The sequence below is a fragment of the Pelodiscus sinensis genome, chromosome 1 (genome assembly GCF_052426305.1).
Source record: "Pelodiscus sinensis isolate ZL-2025 chromosome 1, ASM5242630v1, whole genome shotgun sequence".
Lineage (NCBI taxonomy): Eukaryota > Metazoa > Chordata > Testudines > Trionychidae > Pelodiscus > Pelodiscus sinensis.
Window position 1 is genome coordinate 92,328,384 of NC_143052.1, and position 23,622 is coordinate 92,352,005.

The 23,622-nt window shown below is 43.5% G+C and overlaps 1 protein-coding gene across 7 annotated transcripts in view; it reads right to left on the reverse strand.

Annotated features, from left to right (window-relative positions):
* Positions 1-21,846, reverse strand: part of TNRC6B (trinucleotide repeat containing adaptor 6B) — a 260,830-nt gene extending 238,984 nt beyond the window's left edge. For 5 of the 7 annotated variants that reach the window (XM_075912600.2, XM_075913231.2, XM_089775498.1 and 2 more), the window contains exon 1: positions 21,428-21,593. The gene's annotated coding sequence lies outside the window, so the exon portion shown is untranslated. The other 2 variants (XM_075912508.2, XM_075912457.2) reach the window with 2 other exon arrangements.
* Positions 21,847-23,622: the final 1,776 nt, after the last annotated feature.

The following is a 23,622-nucleotide window of genomic DNA, read 5'->3' on the forward strand; positions in this document are numbered from 1 at the left end:
AGACCATTTACACTAGGATTCCTAAAACTACTGGTACTGGTGGAGCAAAACTAATATTAGAAACCATGGAAACATTTTGCAAGATTTAGGGCAATGGGTATAGTAGGTCAGAGAATCTTCCACACCAACTTTAATTTTTAATATTAAACATAACAAGCAAAATCTTCACACCATTCAAGCTTTCGTATTTATCATAAAAAAGCATAAAGACAGACAGACATATTTATTATTTACCCTCCTCCCCTTGGCAGATCATCTTTAAGCCTGAAACTTAAAGATAAGAACATTCATGTCAACATTATTAACTATTTCACTACTAATCATTTCAGCAGAAACATCCAGTTAACATGCTTATCACGGAATGCAGTTCAGGATTGGTGGGCTGTTTGAGGTTAAATTGCAGCCACCATAATAATCTCCTGCAAGAGGGTGTTTATCAGTAACAGCAGTAGCAAAGCTGAAACCTATAAGGCAGCAAACAAGCAAATATGCAGAGGAAGAAGAAAGAGTTTGCTTGCACTTGTTTAATGGTGTAACCCTCACTCCATTCAAAAACATCCTTCTAAACATCAATAGGAAATGAGAAAAAAAAACGTTTTAAAAAAGTTTTAATTCTGGAAGCACTATTTAAAGCATGCGCTACTGAAGTCTTTTAAACATGATCAGATTTAAATATACTGTCCCTCCATTTCTTTAGCCAGTTCCTAAATCTAAATACTTTTCCTTATTTATACTGAAGCCATTCCCATTCATAGGTAGCACACAATGTAATGACTTTTGAATCATGCATTATTTTTGTGATGTCCACCATAAGAAAATTCATACTGGTATAACTTCACCAAAACGCTGCCTTGTACTGATATAGTGAACATACATTGGGAGTTTGCACTGACGTAACGTCTAGGGATGTTAAAATGCATTTATTTCTGTAAACATGTATCTGAAGAAAAAAAAAAAATCACACTAGGGCTCACTGGTTAACCATGTACTCAACTATAAGTTCACATCCCTAGTTCGAAGTACCTTCTTTAAAATAGCTCAGTTTAGATACACAGAATTTAAACACTTGAAATATTCACTTTTTAATATCTTAGCCCAAATTACAAATATTGAGGATTTTAAAATGCTGCTACTGTTATTTGAATTTTATAAAACTGTTATAAGAAAAAGATAGAAAATAAAAGGCTCTGATTCTGAAAACACTTAGGAGATATGAAACTTTAGAGACATTTTCTTCATTCAAAAGCGGCGAGGAGTCCTGTGGCACCTTATAGACTAACTGAAGTGTAGGAGCATAAGCTTTCGTGGGCAAAGACCCACTTCATCAGATGCATGTAGTGGAAATTTCCAGAGGCAGGTATAAATATGCAGGCCAGGATCAGGCTGGAGATGAGGAGGTGGATCCAATCAAGGAGGATGAGGCCCACTTCTAGCAGCTGATCTGGAGGTGTGAATTCCAAGAGAGCAGAAGCTGCTTTTGTAGTTAGCAAGCCATTCACAGTCTTTGTTTAATCCAGAGTTGATTTTGTCAAACTTGAAGATGAACTGTAGCTCAGCAGTGATAGAAATGTAGCCGTGTTAGTCTGGGGTAGCTGAAGCAAAATGCAGGACAATGTAGCACTTTAAAGACTAACAAGATGGTTTATTACATGATGAGCTTTCGTGGGCAAGACCCACTTCTTCAGATCAAATAGTGGAAGAAAATAGTCACAACCATATATACCAAAGGATACAATTAAAAAAAATGAACACATATGAAAAGGACAAATCACATTTCAGAACAGGAGGGGGATGCAGGGGGGTGGAGGAAGGAAGGTAAGTGTCTGTGAATTGACGATATTAGAGGTGGGGAGAGTGGGATGTTTGTGAGTTAATGGTATTAGAGGTGATAATTGGGAAAGCTATCTTGATAATGTGTAAGATAGTTCAAGTGTTTGTTCAATCCTCTTTGGAGAGTGTCGAATTTTAACATGAATGACAGTTCAGAGGATTCCCTTTCAAGTGCAGATGTAAAAGGTCTTTGTAGCAGAATGCAGGTGGTTAAGTCATTGAGAGAGTGTCCTTTCTGGTTAAAATGGCAAGAAACTGTTTTTTCTTTGTGATCTTGTCTGATATCTGTTTTGTGGGCATTAATCCTTTGGCGAAGTGTCTGAGATGTTTGTCCAATGTACATAGCAGACGGACACTTTCGGCACATGATAGCATAGATTATATTTCTGGATGCGCAGGAATATGTGTTCTTGATTTTATAACTCACTTGGTTAGGTCCAATAATGGTATCAGCAGAATAAATACGTGGACAAATCTGGCAACGGGGTTTGTTGCAAGGGAAGGTACCAGGGTTGGTATTAGTGTGGTATGTCCTGTGGTTGTTGGTAAGAATCATCTTGAGGTTAGCTCAGCAGTTTCTCTTTGAAGTCTGGTCCTGAAGTTTTTTTGCTGCAGGATGGCTACCTTTAGATCTGCAATTGTGTGTCCAGGAAGATTGAAGTGTTCCCGTACAGGTTTTTGTATGTTGCCATTCCTAATATCAGTTTTGTGTCCATTGATTGCTTTACGTAGGGACTGTCCAGTTTGGACAGTGGCAGGACTAAGTACTGTCTAGACCATCCCTGATAGACATTTATCTAATCTACTCTTAAATATCTCCGGAGATGGAGATTCCACAACCTCCCTGGGCAATTTATTCCAGTGTTGGACATTAGGAAAAAGTTCCTAACTGTCAGGGTAGTCAACCTTAAACCTTCCTTGCTGCAGTTTAAGCCCATTGCTTCTTGTTCTATCCTCAGAGGCCAAGATGAACAAGTTTTCTCCCTCCTCCTTATGACACCCTTTCAGATACCTGAAAACTGCTATCATGTCTCCTCTCAATCTTCTTTTTTCTAAACAAAACAAACCTAATTCTTTCAGCCTTCCTTGATAGGTCATGTTCTCTAGACCTTTAACCATTCTTGTTGCTCTTCTCTGGACCCTCGCCAATTTCTCCATGTCTTTCTTGAAATGCAGTGCCCAGAACTGTACACAGTACTCCAACTGAGGCCTAACTAGCGCAGAGTAGAGTGGAAGAATGACTTCTCGTATCTTGCTCACAACACACCTATTAATGCATCCCAGAATCATGTTTACTTTTTTTTGCAAAGCATCACACTGCTGACTCATATTCAGCTTGTGGTGCACTATAACCCCTACATCCGTTTCTGCCATACTCCTTTCTAGACAGTCACTTTCCATTCTGTACGTGTGAAACTGATTGTTTCTTCCTAAGTGGAGCACTTTGCATTTGTCTTTATTAAACTTCATCCTGTTTACCTCAGACCATTTCGAATTATGACTCTATCCTCCAGATTAGTCGCAACCCCTCCCAGCATGGTATCATCTGCAAACTTAATAAGCGTACTTTCTATGCCACTATCTAAATCGTTGATGAAGCCGGTCCCAAAACAGACCCCTGGGGAACCCCACTTGTTATACCTTTCCAGCTGGATTGTGAACCATTAATAACTACTCTGAGTACGGTTATCCAGCCAGTTATGCACCCACCTTATAGTAGCCCCATCTAAGTTGTATTTGCATAGTTTATTGATAAGAATATCATGAGACAGTATCTAACACCTTACTAAAGTCTAGGTATAGCACATCCACCGCCTCTCGCTTATCCACAAGACTCGTTATCCTATCAAAGAAAGCTATCAGATTGGTTTGACATGATTTGTTCTTTACAAATCCATGCTGGCTGTTCCCTATCATCTTGCCACCTTCCAAGCGTTTTCAGATGATTTCCTTAATTACTTGCTCCATTATCTTCCCTGGCACAGAAGTTACACTGACTGGTCTGTAGTTTCCTGGATTGTTCTTATTTCCCTTTTTATAAATGGGCACTATTATTTGCCCTTTTCCAGTCTTCTGGAATCTCCCCTGTCTCCCATGATTTTCCAAAGATGATAGCTAGAGGCTCAGATACCTTCTCTATCAGCTCCTTGAGTATTCTAGGATGCATTTCATCAGGCCCTGGTGACTTGCAGGCATCTAACTCTTCTAGGTGATTTTTAACTTGTTCTTTTTTATTTTATCTTTTAACTAATAGAAGTTCAGAATATAGGATGCTAGTTACCTATATAACATGTACTGTATTTTAATGTTATTTTCACAGTAAGAGTACTATGAAACCTTGGTTAGCATAGATGAGTATTTTAAGCATGAAACATCTTTGTGGAAAACATGTGTAAACTTTGAAATTTTAATAATTATTAAATCAGTTGTAAAAAAAAATACTACAAAACCTACATCCAACTTTAGTAATTTTTGGTTATAAAATGAGGAGAAAGTAAAGAATTTGGAACATGTAAATAAAAATCTGAATTAAATAAAAAAATCATTATCTTTATCCATTCTAGTGTTTTCACGTACACAGTTGCAATCAAGGGGTATTGTTGCACCATTTGATAAAGCGTCTTGGTATAGACAAGCCCTAAGCTGCACCTGTGTAAACACTAAGGATATGAATGGATAACCCTTAATGAGGGAGACTTACTAGTTATAGTTAACTGGTGGAGGCTGGATCAGCCCCCTGCATGTAGCAGGCCCAGTCCAGTGTGCTGTGGGCAGAGGTAGTCCAACCTGGCTGGAACAGCCCCTGTGCATCCCTGTTTACACCCAGGTAACCAATTAACCAGGATTTTACATCCCTACTTAGAACTTTCAGGGGGAGGAGGGGAAGAGGGGAAGGTCCTTTTAAAACCATGGTGTCCAACCAGTTCTGAAGCAGTAACACTAGTTGCTAATGCTATAGTGAACTAGCCACACAACTGGACAAATAGCTTCATTGTTCAAGCCAACTAGCCGCAACAAATGGCCAAATAGCCACACATGGCTGGTGGTTACTGGGGTCAGACACCAAGACTTGAAAGTATCTAGAACTGAATCCCAAAAACTGAGGCGCTCATAACTGTGATCTAAACCCGAGACAGCACAAATGTTCACGTTAGTTTTTAAAAGCCTCAACACCATTTAAAAATTGAGTCTTTCAAACAATAATTTTAGTCACCTGGACTTAAAGTGCTCTACCCTCTTACATCTTCTTACTTTAATTTTAGAAATGTGTGTGTCTGTCCATCTGTGAGTCCATTTGATCAAAAACTCCTCCTAAACGGTAAGACTTAATACACCACCAACGGTAAGACTTAATACACCTCTAATCATAACTTAGAGCTAGGTAAGAGTTTGATTGTGCCAGAATAATTAGATGTGTGTAGAATTTGTTTCTCATACAACAAAAAGGGAGGGGTCTGGCAGGAGGGAGTTATACTACAGAATGATAACAGGGAGGGCATCAAGGGGCCAGAGATGGGGACTGGGACAGCTATAACTTCACCGGGCCAGCAGGTAGCAAGGATGGAGAAAGCAGCAGCTATCTACTATGTATTTCAGAGAATTTGTCTGTTTGTATGTCTGTTTATCGGTGTGTCTGTCGCCCAACTGGAAGACATGCACCCCTTCTTCTGATGTGCCCGCTGCAGCTGAAACAGCCAGAGACAGGTGCTCATGATCTCGCCCCAAGTTGCTGTGGTGAAAGAGGTTTGAGGTTGTTCTCTCCCTCAGGAGTAGCCTCCATACTGAACCCCTCATTCCAGTCCCACCCCAGAACAATGATTTAAATGAAGAAAAACAAAAAACTTATTTGAGTGAAGGACCCGAGCAATGTCGAATACATCTTCTAATGTCTGGCATATAGTTTTGATGGTCCAAGACAAAATCTTAGACCCAATCTGGAAACCTTGTGAATTTGATAACAGACAAATCCAGAACCTAGGATTCAAACTATGCCTCTACAATACCTCAATGTTAAAAAAAAAAAAAAAAAGTTCAGATTTGGAGATAGACTTTGAAATTTGGATCCATCTCTATTAGGAACTGTAAGATCATAATTAAGCACCTTTAGACCCCAAACCTAAAAATAAACTGCAGCATAGAACTAAAAACCTACATAGGTTTGACCTCCCTGCTCCGGCACCCTGGGGACCAATTTTGCTGAACCAGGAAAGTTTCCCCACCACTGGCCCCTGAGCCCACCATCCCTCAATGGTGCCAGCTCCATTTCTGTCCCAGCCAGCCCCCCGCTGCCATGGGCCACGGGCCACCTGGCGTCCCAGTCCTACTACTAGATGCTGGCCCTCCTGCCGCTAGCCTCCCAGGGCTCTTGGGTCCAGGAGCCAGAGAATCCTAATTTTGGGAGCTGCAACTTGTATGATCAGGGCTCAACAAACTATGTAATCTACTCGCCTGCGGAAGAGCCGGGTTCGGGCAATTTGCGCATGCGCAGATCGCTGGACAATGCGGCTGGCGAGCAGGGCTCACCGCGGATCGTCGAGCCCTGTGTATGATCATATTATAATGTCTGAAAAACCAAAAAAGGTCAGCATTTTTCTAAAACTGCTTATAACACACAAATTATTTTATGGAAGCAAAATAAGGTCACATGAAACTAGAAATGTTAATCTCATTAATAAATCTGTATTTAGGACAAATATTCATTTTAAATACTAAGGTGATAATTTAAAGAAAAAAGAAATAAAAATGAGAAATTATGGGGAAAAAACTTATGTCAAAGAGTCAGGAAAGTTAGAGTTGGACAGGATCTCAGCGATCCATCAAGCATGAAATGTTCACTGATAGCAATATGTGCCCATCTGTATTATTCCCCTACGCTATCTCTATGACTGAAATATTAAAATTTCCTTTCAAACACTTCCAGTGAGGTTCTCTGACCTCTTTTAGAAGTGAAAAACTTTGAAACAGCACGAGTACTTACATCTGTACAAGTACAACTTCTCATCTAATACTACATGTCTGCCAGTCCAGCCGTAAGTCCATGTGTTCAAGAACTCCTAAAGAGTAAAAGCTAAAACCACCAAATTTGGTATGCAGCTTTCTCTTATCATAATTTAAAGCGAATTAAGGGGTTGGTTGTGCCAGGACAATTGGATGTGCCTGGAATTTGATTGTTTCTCATAAAATGGAAAAGGGAAGGATTTGGCAGAAGGGACAGTTATATTGCAGAATGACCGCAGGAAGGAGGCAGCAAGCAGCCAGAGATGGGGACCAGGACAGCTAACACACCACTGGGGCAGCAGGGGACAGGAGTGGAGAAATGGACAGCTATCTACCATATATTTGAGAGTTATCTATTTGTGTTTGTTTGTCTGTGTGTTTGTCTGGACATGCATCCCTCTCTCAGCTATGCCAGCGGAAGGGGCCACAGATAGGTGCTTCTCACCTGGCCCCAAGGTGCTGCAATGAGCCAGGGCTGGGTCTGCTCTCTCTCCCTAGGACAGCCTGCATACTGAACCCCCCAGCCCAGCATAATGATTTAAATGGGGGGGAGGGGGGAAAGAGAGGAGAAACCTTATTGAGTTAAGGATCCGAGCAAGACTTGATCTAGTTGGTTTAATAAATGATGCAAGAACATCCATGCACCACTTCATTAAAAACAGTTTGTATAACACTACACCTTTTAATTAAACTGATACAACTCCGTATTTAGCTATGTGTTTGGTAACATACCAAATTAAGTTCCACTAATATACACACCACTTTGCTCTGGTACAGCACTTCTATGTTGGGGGATTTGCATGAACTTAATTACACCAGTGTAAATTTCCTTAAAGTAGAGAGGGTGTTGCATGCCTGTTATCTCCCCATCTATAAAAATCTCCTTTCCAAATAGTAATAGTATTTTTTAATTTGTCTTATTCATCTCAGTGAATTAACAATTTAGAAATAAATAAGGTTAATAAGGTTTCACTGCTAATATTTTAAGCAAAAACATTCAGCTAATATGCTCGCCCAATGTTCAACAACATAGAATTGAGAGACAGAAGAGACCTATTATGTCAATTTATTCATGTCTTAGGGTGCTGTGCTACCAAATTGTTCCTTATAGCATATGGTCAATGTTTCAGACAATGGGACTTCACCTCTTTCCTGAGACACTTCTCCAAATCCTAAGAGATTTCTCACCATTAGGAAGTTTTTTTTTTTTTTTTTTTCTTAATTTTAATCCATTATTCCAGGGCAGTGGAAATAGAAGAGAGCAGCCAGATAACCAACAAAGGGTTGGGAAAGGAGTCCAGAAGGGACAACAGATAACTGGTAAAGGTGAAAAAGAAAGGGGTCACCAAAGAAGGATAAAGAGTATTTTCATCTTCATCAGCCTCTTCAAACCCACGAAAGGAGGCAGCCACAAACAGCCAATGGCAATAGCTAGCTAGATCACTACAGTATATGCAAGGTCAACTAAGAATAAATGCACAATATGGAATATTTTGCAGTGTTGCAATCTAATGTGTCTGTCTTAAATGCCAGTTGCTAGAATCACGCTACAGCATGAGAATTAGAGGGGGGGAAAAAGCTAACAAATTAAATAATCTAATTGTAATAGTTTAACAAGTTAACTGTGGAGGGCTGGTGGGCCACAGTGGTCGGGGTTCTTTTACATCGAGTCTGGGCAAAATATGGCCCTGGGGGCTGGATCCGGTCCGCCAAGTCACAGGATCCAGCCCACGGACAACCCCCCCCCACCCCCAGGGATCCTCAGGCACACACAGGTGCTGTGTTTAACACAGACCCTGCAGCTCTCTGCTCTGCAGGCAGGGGGAGGCTTTTTGAGATCACCCTGCCCCCAGCCCAATCCTCAGCTTCTAGTGGTCAGAAACAACCACCCAGTAAGAACTGACCTCAGAATCTCTCAGCTCTTATTGGCTGGAAACAGACAGCCAACTGGAGCTGAGAGATTGGCCTGCGAGACAGGGCAGCCGGAGCTGAGAGCAATGTGGAGGGAGCAGCCTGTATTTTCAAGCAGGCTGGGGCTGCTGGCCAGGGGACACTTAGGTAAACTCCTCCCAGCCAGCGCCTGCCTCTGACACCCCAACTCCCTCCCCCAGATAACCATCCAAACCCTCTGCGTCCCCTGCCCCAGGAGACATCTCCCTCCCAGATCCTGTACCCACTCTGGCACCCTTCCCCAGGCCAGAATCCTCTCCTGCACCCACATCCCCTCCCTGACTCTACATCTCAATCCCCTGACCCAGGTCACAACCCCCTCCTCCACTCAAACACCCTCTGAGACTTCACGCCGTCTCCTGCACCCCAGTCCCTTACCCAGTGTGCTCTTCTGCACCTAACCTTCACCCTAGACTCTGCACTCCCTCCACAGAAAAGTGCAGCCCTTGACCACTTACCAAAATCTTGGAGTGGCCACCCCACCAAAAATTATTGCCCACCCCTGTTTTACATCCCTAATGAGACTTTCTGGTGCTGCCATGGGCAGTGGAGTGGGAGGGCTCTCCAGCCCCGTTGGGCCCACCATGGCCAGGGGAAGCTGCTCCTGCAGACTCGGTCCTCTGGTTAACCATTTACCAAGTAAGCATGCCAGTAAGTCTAATGCTTACTGGGTAACCAGTTAATCTTTTACATTCCTAATGAGAATCTCAGCTTTCATTAAAGAAAAAAAATTGTTCTGCAACCATGAAGGAAAGAAAAGCTTTTATATATAAAGGAAGTACACACTAAATGCCAGAAAACAAGGTGGCGAATAAGAATCAAACTTTTAACATCTGGACTTGGCCATATTGTTTTAGGTTCCAGTATATAGCCAATATATCAGAAGAAATTTTTTTGCTAATATTCTCCAAATGATGGAAGCTAGAATGTTAATAAATTAAGTACATTTCTTTTCCACCAAATCTACACATGTTTCCTTCCAAACAGGTTTATTACATTAATCTAAACTTCTATTTGAGCTTCTTTAAAGAAATGTTTGTGACTAGTAGTCAACTAGCTCTACAGGAAAGCTCTTTTTCTGATATATGGATGAGCAAGACTGGTTTTGTAGCACATACTTCTACATAAGTCTCATTCAGAAAAAATGAATATAATCAATGGAAGGACATAGAGATTCTTTACTTTTACTTGGAAAAAAAAAAGACACTTCTGAAAATACAACTTCCTTTATCCTGCACATTGCTATTGTACTATCTGCAGAGGGTGCATGAACTTAAGAAATGGCCCAAAACCAAAGTCTGATCCCTAAAGAACAGCACTTAATTTTTTTTCCTAAATTTTACTTTTAAACTATAGTGCCACATCCTGTTTTCGAGGGCTTACATAATATCACACCAACATCTGAAATTGTTGTTAAGGGTACCGTTAGTTCTATTCATTTAAAAGCCACAAAACACATGGACCTAATATTGAGAGGGGAATGGTGGGGAAGATAGCAAAGGAAGAGTTACTACCTTCTTTAAAGAAACAGACTTCTCCATCGCAACTAGGATTTGAAACAAAGATTTTCTTCCTCATCTATATTTGTGACTCCATTGGCAATTCACGTACCTTGTCTCACACACTGTAAAATACTTCTCTCTCTAATCTTCCTCAAAAAAAAAAAAAAGAGACTCATCTGCATTTTTAATTGTCAGGAAGCACACTTGGAACCACGCCTAAGCTTTCACCAAACAGCAGACAAAGAAAAGGCATGCATGCGCACACACAAAACAATAAAAATCACAATAAAAAATACCATATTGTGTAATATTGATACTTTCCATGTAACAGACATCTTAGTCTGCATAAGAATTATCAAAACACACCTGTAATATATTTTAATCAAGTAAATATGTTTAACTATTTCTAAAATCATGAAGAACGTCTTTCATGGCTAGCTTTCATAGTCCTTGAAATCTATGTTTTAAAAAACACATTGCTATAGTGGATGAGCCATTACACTTTACCAAGTAAACATTCATTAAACAAAGCATGACTGTCAATTGTGTACACCTGTATTCTTTAGAGATTTTCTTTCATGTGAATCTTGAAATCGTAATTAAAAGTGTATTCTTGACACACATCATAAAAGGTCTTTTCTGCTAACCTGCATTAAGTCTCAGTGTGAAATTTCTATACTTATACCAACGGCAGCAAAAGAAGTTTATTTTTTCAGGCTTCTCTTTCTTGTTTCCTCTGTCGTGTGGTTAATTTTATCACCCCAGATTTACTTTATCTAAAAACCTCATGACATATTTGTGGTAGTATGATTATGAAAACATGTGTTGCATGCTCTGTTTTAAGAGTGTGTTTGGTTGGTTTTTTTTTTCTTAAATGAAAGCGCTTTAAGGCACAATCAAGCAAGGAAAATTTGACATTAAGGGAAACATGCCAATAGATAGAATATTGCACCCAAAACTCCAGAGTTGAAGCCTGGTCATAAAGAGTAACTAGAATTTTTTTAAACTTTAATTTGAAAAAACATCATCTCCCCAGAACGGTGAACTATCAGAAATGAAAATAATGACTTTATATACTCACCAGGAGACATATGGGAATGCTATACAGGTCATTATCAGAAAACTAATAAAGTCATGTTAATTTCAAGCTCCAGAAGAAACAAGTGGAAAATTAAGCATCTACTAAAAATGGAAAAACGCACAACTGACAATTATTTTCAGACACGTGTCTTGTCTGTACTGTACAGAAAGGGTTATGAATTTAAATTACTATTGTTAATATATCTAACTCCCTATGTGGACACACTTGTTTTGGGATAACAGTGCCTTTTTATAGTTAATATGTCATTTGGAGGAGGTTTAAACCAGGGGTTCTCAACCTTTTTTCTGAAGCTCCTCAGGCATGCTATAAAAACTCCACAACTCACCTGTGCCACAACTGTTTTTCTGCATATAAAAGCCATGGCAAGCAATATGGGGTAGCTAGTAGGGCAACTGCCTGGGGACTCGTGCTGTGAAGCTAAGATGCTTAGGCTTTAAATTCAACCCTGGGTCGTGGTGGGGCTTTGGCATTCTGTCCCGTGCCCCAGCAAGTCAAAGCCAATCCTAATTTGGCAGATCCTCTGAAACCTGATTGTGGGCTCCCAAGGAGCCTCCGATCCCTGGTAGAGAACAACTGGTTTACAATGAAAAAGACCACTCTTATTCTGGAATAAGCATGTCCATAGGGGAAAGTTACACACAAAATAACTACATAAGTTTAACTGTATTAGTATAACCGGGAAAACCCCTACTGTGTACAGGGCATTCTTGAATTTAAGCAACTGTATTTACTTGGGAGTCAAGAAAAAGAGAGGGCTAATTTCAGCACTTAATCAGAAGCAAAAATTCAAAACTACACTATTTTCCCCTAAAGGATCATAAAGATTGTGCAAGACGCTGCTATAGCTAGTAAGTATTTTACCTACTATGTTAACTTCAGCATATCTTTATTAAGGCATTGTTTTGTGAACAACATGAAATTGGTCCTGTGAAATAATGTTTTCACAGTACAGAAAAAGCCTGACAGTCCAGATTTTCTCTCTTTTGCAAACATCAGGGTTACGTAAAATATCATTATGAAAGCTTCCAAATCACAAAAGTATTGAACTGTTGAGTACTGAAGCAGATTCTACAGAGAAATGAGAAATCCCTTAAGATATACAAAGATTCTCCAGGAGGAGCAATAACACTGTTTGCGAAAGTTTTAGGATCAATTCCATAGTAGAAATGAAAAAAAGAATAATCACAGGCTACGTCTACACTACAGGTTTTTTCTGTCAGAAAATATGCTAATGAGGGATTCATTAGCATATTTTCTGCCGTTTTTGCACAAAAAACCCTTGCGCAAAAAGAAGCACAGTGTAGCCGCTTCTATTTGCGCAAAACCCCTGTTTTGTGCAAGATCCTTATGCCTGTCGTAGAGAGGCACAAGGATCTTGCACAAAACAGGGTTTTTGCGTAAAACAGAAGTGGCTACATTGTGCTTCTTTTTGCACAAAAACCCCTTGCGCAAAAAGAAAAGGCAGAAAATATGTTAATGATGTTGTGACTTATGCTAATAAGTCCCTCATTAGCATATTTTCTGACAGAAAAAACTTGTAGTGTAGACATACCACAGTGAATAATTTTGTGAAACAACTTTCCACAACTACACCTGTCAATTGGGGACCCCTTCTAGCAAAGAAGCCAACAAATTTAACTTGCTAAGTAAGTGTTGGGATGCAGATAGCTCTCAAAGCTTGCCTTCTTCATTGTTTCCATGTATTCCCCTTCCTGTCTACATCTAACTTATCTCTTGTCTTATACTTTGATTGTAAACTCCTTGGGGCAAAACACATCTTTCAGTTTTGTGTTTTCCAGCATGCAGCAGCCCAGTGGGATGGTGGTCCACAACTAGGGTTCCTAGGCACTATGGCACTAGAAATATTAATAACTGTTTGTTTTTAGAAAGTCACAAGCTTTGTCCAAAAATCTGTGCCTAGACAAGGCATTAATATTTTGCTCACAATTAAAAGTTTTACAGTAACTGGTCCACACACAGGTTCATTAGCCAAGCATGTTCCAATTGTATGAAGCTCAGGCCTTATGTACAAACTTGCATAGTTAAATGCATCTCTTAAAACCAATTCAGTAAAGAGACACAAAACCCTACTCAGATGCTCTTATTTTATTATTCAAGGTAAGCAAGTATAATACATTCTTAAAACTATAGCAGGCACACAAGGTTTTCTGACAGTTTAACTTAACTGGTTTAAAGACCTGCCTTTTGCTACTTGCTTTCATAAAGTTTTAAATACAGTATACACTTAATTCCAAAGGAGAATATCACAGAACTTCAGAACACACTATCTGATCTTAGAAAAGTGACTTAACATGCACTCTTTTCTCGGACCATCTTAGACCATGCCTATACTACGAAATAAGGTAAAAATTATTAAATTGTACTTTTTAGCACCCCATTTTGTAAAGTCAAAGCAAAGGTGCATGAACCCACTGCATGCAAGATTTCAACATAGTCTGAAGTAGTGTCTCCCCAGTAGGGTGGCTACTGACACTGCGGGTAGCTATCCCACAGTGCCTGCACTGCTTTCTATTTTGGGATATGTTCCCAGCACACATTGGAACCAAACTGTGCAGTGGGTAGTTCTGGTGCTGTCAGACAAGCACAGACTGGAGATTGCATTGTTATGCGAATATGAGAAGATCAGCAGCAGCTGCAAAACTTTTATTTGAATTAAGGCCACTTTCATGGAAGTCTGAATTACTTTTTCCTGCCCTGAAGTGCAAGAATATCAGAATGAGACCCACTCTGACAGCGAAGAAACAAATGGCAATTGCCCTGTGTAAGCTTGCAACACCAGATAGCTACTGGTCAGTTGGAAATCAGTTATAAGTAGGGAAATCTACAATGAGGGCTGTTGTAATCCAAATAGCCAATGCAATCAATACCCTTCTGCGACGGAGAGAAGTGACTGAGAAATATGCAGGACATAGTGAAGAGCTCTGCTGCACTGGGGTTCCCTAACTGTGGTGGGGTGATAGATGGAATGCACATCCCCAACTTTGCACCTTGCAAAGGAATATATAAACTGCAAGCTGTACTTCTTGCTGGTGCTGCAGGTGCTGTTGGATCACAAGGACCATGTTATCGACATCAGTGTGGGATGGTTGGAAAAGGTGCATGACGTGTGCATCTTTAGGAACTCCTGCCTCTTCGGCAAGCTGCTATTTTCTTCTGAGACTAGAAAATTATCATCAGGGACACTGAAATGCCAATAGTGATCCTTGGTGATCCAGCCTACTCCCCCTTGCTCCCGTGACTCATGAAGCCATACACAGGCAGCCTGGACTGCAATTCAACTACAGGCTGAGCAGGTGCAGAATGGTGGTAGAATGTGCTTTTAAAGGGAAGGTTCCACAGTCTTACAACTAGGTTAGATCTCAGCAAACACAACATTCCCATTGTGGTAGCACCCCGCTGTGTGCTCCATAATATTTGTGAGAGCAAGGGAGGAAAATGTATCTGTCAGGGTGGAATGTCAAGGCACAGCACCTAGCTGTAGATTTTATGAAGACACCAAGGCAATAAGGAGAGTACAGTGAGGGGGTAGTACAAATAAGAGAGGCATTGAAACACAGCATTATGAATGGCCAGTTTTGAGAGTTATGCATGTTGCTCTCAATGAAGTACCTCTGTATTCAGTGTGCATGCCTGTAATCTCCCTCCCCTTTAACACAAGCAATAAAGAGATTCCCCCCCCCCCCATGTGTTTTTAATTAGGGAACACAACAGGGACAGAAAAGGAGTCCAGGATTATCACAATTGCAAGAATAGCCTCTTGCTTTGTGATGCATCCCTAGGGGGTTGAATGTGAGGCTGCCCTTGATCCTTCCCACCCCTGTGTTCTATGGAACTCCAGAGGAGGAAAAGTTGGTCTGCAAGGACTAGAGGGGGTGCTTGTTCAGATAGGCATCTTGGAAAGTCTCTATGAGATCCATCAGGGACAAGACTCTCTCCTGGTGCTTCATTTACAGTTCCCCACTCTCCTTTGCTCATGCTCTGCTCACACCACCGCCAACGTATTCCTCCACTCACATATGTGCTCTGTGTCCAAGTTGGCAGATTGCATTTGCACCTTGACCATTTCTTCCCTAACCTTTTTTGCCTGTGGATTTGTGCCAGCTGGAGGGGCCGAGGAAGTGTGCAGCAGGCTCACTGCTGTTCACACTGTAACAAGAAATGAAGGGCAGACTTTACAGGAGATAGAGTAGGTATTATGCTCTACAATGTGTTCAAATAAAATGAAGATGTGTCTAAAGACAATAGGGATGAGTTATGTACAAGGCCATAGTTATGCTTTTAAGCAGCCACTATGCAGCAGTTACACCTCAGAGTTCTTAGTGGAGCAGCTGGACCCAGTTTGGTGGCAAGCATGGTAAGGGACAGGTCAGGGCATAAGTCTGCAGGTTGGCAGAGGAGAGGGTCCCGGTGTGGCAGTGGAGTAAGGGCAGGGACTCACACATTGCCAGTGTGTTCAGGACTACCACCCATTTGCTGGGAGAGTTCAACTTTCCTTCCCCCAGAAGCAGGTGGGCAGGTGAGGGGAAGGGATCCAGGCATGGCAGCAAGACAGCGGCTCAAACCATGCTTCAATGGGAAAGAGCAAATGGAGATTTACTGCAGAGAATCAGCTAATAGCCTCCCCTACTTCATCCAAGTTGTCATGCAAGGTATCAGTCTTCTCCAAATCACAGTGTGACAGGAAGCAGATGCTGACTGAATGTGGCCAGAAACCTGGACATGATGCTGCAATGCTTTGTGCTGCAATGACAACAGACCATTTTCTGGTGGCTTGGCATGGAAAGGTGTCCTACCAGGAGGACAGAATAAGACAGGCCTCTCCAGAAACCTTGTGAGAATGATTAAAGAGTTCCTCTATGAGAGCTTTATGGAGATGTGCATGCAGGCTTCTTGCTGTGTCTCCAGAGGGACAAGTTTCTCCAGGGACCCCCACACTGTTCAGGCACAGTGGATGTCACAAATCACACGCTACTTTTAGCAGGATAAAAAAATGTGAACTCAATAAAAGTGCCCTCCTGGGGAATCAGTGACTGAATAGAGACAATCCTCCCTCTACCAGAACATCTCACAAGGTTATAAAAAGTTCTTGGCTCTCAGTGACGTCAATTACCCTACTTGCCTGCTGACCATTCTCCTCCTCCACCATGCTGCTGCCTGAGGCTACCTGAGCGTCTTGGGAAGAATCCATACACTGGCTAGGGAAACTGTTTCCATCTCCCTCCACCCCGTGCCTTAAAGGATCACATGCAGCTGCTCTTAAAAGCAGCCTGTTTGGGACAATGCTCCAGATCACCTGTTTGCCTCCTTTGTTTGTTATGACTGCCTCAGCCCCTTTATTTTCCACTCAGTACTCCTGGGCATTCTCAATGCATCCTCTCTTGTCTATGTCCTTTGCAATCTTGGCATAGATATCTGCATTTCTTTGGCTGGCTTGTAGTTCTGCAAGAACAGATTCTTCTCCTGACACTGTAATGGAGTCCAGGATCTCCTCACTCTCCCTGCTGGTGCTCATCTGTGACCCTGGGAACTCATGGTCAGGAGTGCTGCCTATTTTGAAGTCTGTTCACCATAACAGCAACACAGGTAACAAAATTCAAAATTTCCAGGGGTTTTTCATATTCGCCTAGAGAGCACTAGAGTTGAAAGTTGTGACCAGAGCAGTCATCAAGGGACAGCGTACGACACCGCCTAGAGGCCAAGAACGTTGACTTTCAAAGCGCTGATTCTGCGCTACCAGAAAGTCAACCATGCAAGGTTGAATTTAGCAGTTACTTCTTGTGAGAGCATGAGTACAGAAACAGACTTTAGAGGCCCTTAAAGGCGACAAAATGGGCTTGGTGGTATGGACTCATTGTTTAGGGGAAAAAAGGTGACCTAATGCCACCAAGTTCAACCTAAACTCCCAGTGTAGACTAGGCCTCAAAGCAGAAACAAGGTATGTATGGCAAAAACAGAGACAATTATTTAGCAAGGGTTGCCTTATGTGGGACTACATAGGGTAGGGTATGTCTCCTCTACCAACTGGATTGAGAAAGTAGAGATCAATCCACCAGGAGTCGATTTAGCAGGTGTAATGAAGACCCACTAAATCAATGGCTGATCGCTTAGACATCGAGTCCCATACTCCACTGGAACAAGAAGCACAAGGGCAAACGACGGGAGATAATCTCCTATAAATGCACCACAGAGATGAGACAGCAGTAAGTATGTCAAATTCAGCTACGTTATTCATTTAACTTAAAATTGATCTCCCTCAGTAGCATAGACTAGCCCTAAGATAGGAGGCAGAAACAGGAATGTGTCAGCTAGACAAAGGAAGAAGCTCTCTATACAAAAAAAAAAAAAAAAAAAAAAAAAAAAATTTTTGAGCTACAGTGCTTCTGGAACATCAGGGAACTCATCATGTCTTCCATAGTAGATCAGTCTTTACCTTTTCCAAGTAGTTTAGGACTGTACTAGAATTCTCACCAGTTTTCCTTAGAATGCTTCTTAATACTGACTGTGATGAATTATGAGACGGAATTTCTAAAAAGTAAATTTAAATAAGTGTAGGGGACTTTTACCTTTCTTCAGAACTCAATTTCATTTCTCTTTAAAGCAATATGTCATTACTGTATCATCTCTTTCCAAATACTCTGTCAAGCTGCTTAAGCTGCCCTCCCTCCCCAACTATCACCCCTTCATTTTTCAGTTTGACTTCTTAACCTCTGATCCACTAATTAGCTTTCTGGCCTTTGATCTTCTGCCTTCTCTGCTTGTATTTGGATCCTCTTGCTGCCTATCATTTTACACTTTCATTTTGACTCCTCTCTCTCATGGCATTCATCTTCCATTATATTTTAATAGTACCTTCCATTCCTTTTCACTAAATCTGATTATATATTTTTCCCCATTCCAAAAGAGACTCACTGGTTAAGAGAGCTTCCTCCCCCCCCCCCCCCAGTTTCTAGTTATATTCATTTAACTACATAAAGATTAAAACAGTGAAACAAACTCAGAAGACTTTTCTACAGAAGTAATTCATCAGATTTTGTGTAGATGAGTGACAATCATTTAAATGTATTTCTTAGCTTGATTTCTGAACTAAAGAGCCTGCCAACCCTCAGAAATGTGATCCATACAGACCTGGTGAAACTAGTAAAGGTCATCTCCATAGTTCAATACACTGTAAACAAAGAGTTATCCAAGATGAGATTACAACTCCTAGTACTCATGAAAAAATAAAAGCTTCAGAACCCTCTCCCACAGGCTATGTCTACACTCACAGCTTCTTGCGCGAGTAATATGCAAATGAGGCTAAGCATGGACTATCGCTGAGCCTCATTTGCATACCTAATGAGCCACCATGTGTTTCAGAAGAGGCTCTTGCGCAAGAAGGAGCATCTACACTGCCCCTTCTTGCACAAGAAAAATCCTCTTGTGCAATGCCGTTACACCTATTTACTTTTCAGGAAGAACGGCATTGCGCAAGAGGGTTTTTCTTGCGCAAGAAGGGGCAGTGTAGACACTCCTTGCGCGAGAGCCTCTTCTGAAAAAAAATGGTGACTCATTAGGTATGCAAATGAGGCTCAGCAATATTCCATGCTTAGCCTCATTTGCATATTACTTGCGCAAGAAGCCGCAAATGTAGACATAGCCACAATGTCCATGCCATAGGACAAAGTTAACAATATCACTGGACTCAATATGCGAGAAGGGTGATGTGAATACGGATTGTTTGTCCCTTGTTTCAAAAAATACAAAGCATTATCTAAATGCTATATGTTCTTCTTCTATATCCATTGCTTCACAAATGGAATGAACTATCAAACACTTGCAAACAAATCTGCTCCTTTGCTGATCATACAGGTAAGAGTTCACATAGTTGAAGGATACAAAGAGATCTTTCTAAAAGTTATCAACTTTATTGTTGTTGGTATCAGGAGAGCACCCTTTATTATACACTGAAATAGAAAGGTCAGAAATCAGAGAATTGTTGACTTACGCTCAACCAGGCAAGGCCTAAACAGAAATATATATTGGCAGCTTCATCTGTCTGACAGTAACAGCTACCTAGAGTACAAAAAGCAGCCTATTTCTATAGCTAGGCTGTAATAAAAAGATTTAGTGCCAAATCCCGCAAACAACAATATTCATTTTGTTCACTGCTACACATAGCCCAGGAGACAAATGGTACACTGATTTTTTTTTTTTTAAACTAGCAGATTTAACCAGCCGCCTTGCCTGGGTCCTTCAAGGCAGGGACTTGGGCTAAGGCTAAGGACACCTTCCTCCCCTCAATCCAGACCACCCCTCACCCTGTTCTCTTTCTTCTCCCCCCCAACCCACCCTGAATCAGAGGCAGCAGTGCAAGGGAGGCAACTGGGTCCCCAAGAGCAGAGCAGGAGGTGGAAGTGAGCTGCCGCCCCATGCTGTAGGCCTCCCCAGGAGTGGAGTCAGCAGCTGAGAGCCAGCTTCCAGTGCACACTTGCTGCCTGCCCAGCTCCGGGGGTTAAAACTTTATACTGCAGAGCCCATTACGAATAAATGCTAAGACTTAACAGTTACATGGTTACCTAATTAAGCACTTTTTAACATCCCTAGTTTGTACAGACACCTCAAAATAATCTGGATATTAAACCCAAAAGTTAAAAAAGCAAGATATACTTTGACATTAAAAAAGCTTCTTCATAGAAAGGGCAATATATGGCCCAGGGACTGAATCCAGCCTGCCAAGCCATTTGATCCAGTCTGCAGCTGGCAGCGCTGCGCCCTGCCTCCAGGCCAATCAAGACCCAGGGTCAGAAGAGTGCATGGAGTCTCCTCCCCCCATCAGGGGTACACTGCTCCAGAGGGAACGGCCAGCAGTTCAAAACACTAGCAATTCCCTCTAGGCATTGTGTGCCTCTGCTGGGCAGGTGCAAGAGATCTCATGTGCTCCTCTGCCCCACAGCCAGCCACCACTACCACCAAAATTGGTGATGTGTCCCACCCCTTACAAAAATTATTGCCCACCCCTGTTATAGAAACTAAACTGGGACAGTAAAACGGAAGGGTCATGTATGACTGTGAATGCAAATGGAGGGGCCTCAGCATGACCACTTATTTTTTGGCTTGAGTTAACAAAAAAAACATGCCCACGCCTCACAAAATTAGGTGACTTCAGTTACTTCCCTATGTAGTCATAGAGCGTATATATTAACATAAGGAGCACCACAAAGCAGGCACGAGAGTGAGAGAGAAGCAGCCCTAGCAATGTGTCGCCTCGGATTTTCCTATGCCAGGAATAGCTCTGAAAAGTGGCTTTGGCTTGGGACACTCCTCTTCAATTCGGTTACTCCTCCCGCCTCTAAACTCATTCCACCAGCCGCGTATGCAACAAATCCAATGTGGTCGGTAGTGCTACCGACATAACCTCAGGAGCGCATCCGCACGCAGCGGAGCGGGGTAACTCCAGCCACTGGAGGTTTGCTGGCGGCTTGCTTGGGGGCGGCCGGGAAGCAGAACCACCCGCCAGGGCTCAGAGTCTCCTGCTCGCTCCCTGGGGCCCGCAGCGCGCTACGCGGCGGCAACTGAGGCTCTGCGCTGGCCCGCGCGCTGCCGGTTGCCGAGGCCGTGCCGGGTCAAGCTGGCCTCGCACGCCGCGGGCAGAGCAGCGCTGCAGGCCCCACACAGGGCCTCGGCTCCCGTTTCGGCTCCCGCGGGCTGAGCCTGGAGCCGCCCCTCCCTCCGCACGGGGCGGGGCTCGGGCACCAGTTAAACCCCGCCGGCCTAGGGCCACCCTCCGGCCCCGCGCGCGCCGCCTCAGTCCCCAGCCGGCCGAGGGCAGCCAGCGGGACCGCCCAGGCAGAGACCAGCGAGCGGCCGCCTGCGGCTCCGAGGCAGGAGTGGCCCGGAGGGAGCCCTGGCGGGCGGGGCGGCTCTCCAGCCAGGCCCCCACCCCTCCCGCTGAGGGCGGGGGAACAGACGCAGCGCGGGGCCCCAGGGAGACGGACGGAGACCCCCGCCGCGCTGCCTGTGCCTGGGGGGCCTGTCCCGTACTCACCGCCGAGGTGCGCGTAGTTCCGTTCTCCTCAGCGCCGGGGGCGGCTCCTCTCACCCACCCGCGTCACCCGCAGGGGAAGCGCGAACCCCAGAAACTAGAAACAAAATACAATTTAAAAAATAAAAACTTTCCTCGTCGCCGTCTCCCTCCCCCCGAGAGCACGAACCCAAACACACCGAGACACGCCTCCGTGACGCCCCCTGCGCAGCTCACTGGCCAGGGTTGCGCCAGCGTCCGCCCCCATTGGCCGCAGCTCCTGCCGATCACACACCTCGCCTCTTTTCACCCCTCCGTACTGTTAATAGGATAGCGTCTCCGTAGTCTCCCCGCCCATTAGCCACAACCCTTGCCTATCACATCAATACCCACCTTTCTGCGACTTCAATTGGCTGGCATCATCGCCATCTCCCCACCCATTGGCTACACTCACTGACAGTCACATACATCTTCCACCTAACTCATTGTCTGGCACCGCCTCCTCCTTTCTCCCCATTGGCTATACACCCAGGCCGTTGGACGAGAACGCGCCCAACTCTCGGGCTCTTCCGCACCCTTCATTGGGTTGTATTTTTATTCTCTCCCACCCATTGGATGAATGCTGGGCCCGTCACAAAACAAAGTCCCGCCCACCAAGCTGCGGGTCTTAAAAGAGACTTCTGCGTTGGTGCGTCACTGCGCGCCGGCAGCACTACCTAGCTCAGCTGGGTAAAATCACCGTCAATCAAGCACGCACAGCGGCTCCCGTGTGGTCCCGGCCAGAGGGAAGGCGTTTGACTGGTGTCCAAGTCACCCACAAATGCAACGCCCCGCCCCCAGTTAGTTATTGTCTGAGACGCAACACGGGCACACCCGGCACAGCTTGCGACGCTATTTATCCCCAGCTTGCACCGCCCCGTGCAGGTTATAGCCGGAGGGAAACGTTATTGGGCCTGAAAGGTGTCAGTCTTAATGAAGCGCGCACGTCATTGGTGAAAGCGTTTGGGGTGTCCCGCCTATCATCTTTTCAGGCCTTGGCAACAGTAAGCGTATCCACCATAGCTACTGATGGCGTCATAGGGCGGCTTCCCTCTAAGCGCGCCTCTGATTGGCCCGTTGTCATGCGCCGCAGAGCGCTAATCCTGAGGCCCCTCAGCTGCTTGTCTACGGCCCGAGTGCATCCCCGCAGAGCCTGATCCAGCGGCCCAGTCTCAGCCCGGCCCTGCCTGCTGCAGCCACAGTCTCGAGCGCGGCCCCAGCCGGCGCTGGGCTGTGACTCTGGCACGGATCTCAGTGGTCTCCTGGCTGCTGCAGCGGCCACAGCACAGCGCGAATCGCCTTTCTGGCGTCTGGGGGGGGGGGGTCTCACGCGAAACCCTTGTTTGTGACCCACAGGAACCAGGTAGAGCAGTGAGGTGACGGAGCGTCTCCTTTACGCTGCGCAGCCGCCGCCCTGCCCTAGGCTTCTTTCCAGCACCTCTGCGTTTTACACTGAAGGGCTTGCAGCCTGAAGGAGAAATAGGAAGGTGCAGCACTTTAAAGACTAACAAGATGGTTTATTAGATGATGAGCTTTCGTGGGCCAGACCCACTTCCTCAGATCAAATAGTGGAAGAAAATTGTCACAACCATATAACAATTTTCTTCCACTCTTATCTGAGGAAGTGGGTCTGGCCCACGAAAGCTCATCACCTATTAAACCATCTTGTTAGTCTTTAAAGTGCTACATAGTCCTGTTTTTTGTTTCAGCAGCACCAGACTAAGGGATACATTTCTACCACTATCCTGAAGGAGAGGAGGGTTTTGCCTTTGATGTCAGTGAAGCCAGGTTTTCTTCCACAGTGCTTTGAAATCATGGCTGTAGTTTACTTTAAAAAAAACCCACCTTGGTCCAGATACTCCAAATTAGGCCTGGTTGGAGTACTCTGGCATCATATTTCAGGAAAGATGTGGAGAAATTGTAGACAGTCTAGAGAAAAGCAAGAAAAATGATTAAAGGTCCAAAAAAAATGACTTATGAGGAAAGACAGGAAGAATTGTATTTGTTTAGTTTAGAAAAGAAGACAGAGGGGATAGGATAGGAGTTTTCAAGTACCTAAACGGATGTTACAAGGAGGGAGAAAAATTGTTCTTTTTGACATGATAGGACAAGAAACAATGGGCTTACATTACAATAAGGGAGATTGAGGTTGGTCATTAGGAAAAACTTCTTTACTGTCC